Here is a 1,294-nt window from a genome sequence, read left to right on the forward strand (position 1 = left end):
TCACACTCGCTCGCTCTCTCTCACGCACACACACAATCTCTCTCTCTCTCTCTCTCACTCTCTCTCTCTCTCTCTCTCTCTCTCTCTCTTTTTCTGAGATCCAGGAGACGTTCGGGGTGGAGGGTACTGGCGTGGGAAGGAGCGGAACGGGGCGGCGTTCGTGACGTTCGAGGTGATCCGGCGAATCCACTTTTCGCGGTTTCGAACCAGCCAACCTCTATCGACACACGGTGATGCCTATGGTGGCGCGTCGAGAACGATCGCGAGTTCACGATTTCTCTCCGATCGCTCTCCTTCTTTCCTTTCTTCCTCTCTATTTGTGCTCTTCCCCTCCCTTCGCGTCTTCCTCCTCTTCTCCCTTTTAACTCTCTCTTCGCCTATTTCTCAGGCAGGATCCCGCGTTTATCGTCGCATCCGAATAGTGGATGCCCTAGAAAACGCGGACGACAATCGAAGCACGCACGCAGGCACGCACGCACGCACGCACGCACGCCATACACAATTTTTGGGGGTCGTGCGCGTGACACGGAACACCGACCCCTAAGCCGCGCACCAGCAACTGCGCGCGTATCGGATAACGGACGTACCGAGAGTCCCTCTTCGAGAGACGACGGAAACTTCGGTGCGCCTTCGTTCTCTCGGTCTGTATTTCCAACTCGTGCGCACACACGCACACACGCGCCCAAATTTCTCCTTCCGTCTATATCCCCTCTCTAGATCTTCCAGTTAGCCCCTCCGTTTTGTCCCCACAGCTTTTCCCATCTGGTTCGTGCTTTCGTTTCCAGCCATTTTCCTCTTCCACCTCTCTATTTACCACGCTCTCTCTCTCTCTCTCCCTCTCTCTCTCTCTCTCTCTCTCTCTCTCTCTCTCTCTCTCTCTCTCTGTATGCACACACGTATTCCTGTGGCAATTGTAATCTCGGGTGGATCTATTGCGCGCGCGTCTCTCTCTCTCTCTCTCTCTCTCTCTCTGTCAACCTTGCCCCCGTCTATCTGTTTCCGTTCTTCTAAAGAGCCACCACAACCCGCAGACTCGATTCTTTCCGTTCGTCGGGAATACGAACCGCGCTATCGCTGAGTACCATCGCTCGCTTCCTCGTGTGAACCGTGAACCAAAGTTAACCAAGTGTCGACCGAACAAAACGCCGATTCTTCAAATGCGCGTTCATATAAACCGGTAACGCATAGCCTTCGGATACTGCTGCTACAAAGTAGAAAAGTGTTGTCCGATCCGCCATCTTCCTTTTTATCGTTCTTGTCCGGGCAGCTTCACCCCCCCCCCCCCCGCCCCCAC

This window comes from Habropoda laboriosa, unplaced genomic scaffold, assembly GCF_001263275.1.
Source record: "Habropoda laboriosa isolate 0110345459 unplaced genomic scaffold, ASM126327v1 scaffold34, whole genome shotgun sequence".
NCBI classification, from domain to species: domain Eukaryota; kingdom Metazoa; phylum Arthropoda; class Insecta; order Hymenoptera; family Apidae; genus Habropoda; species Habropoda laboriosa.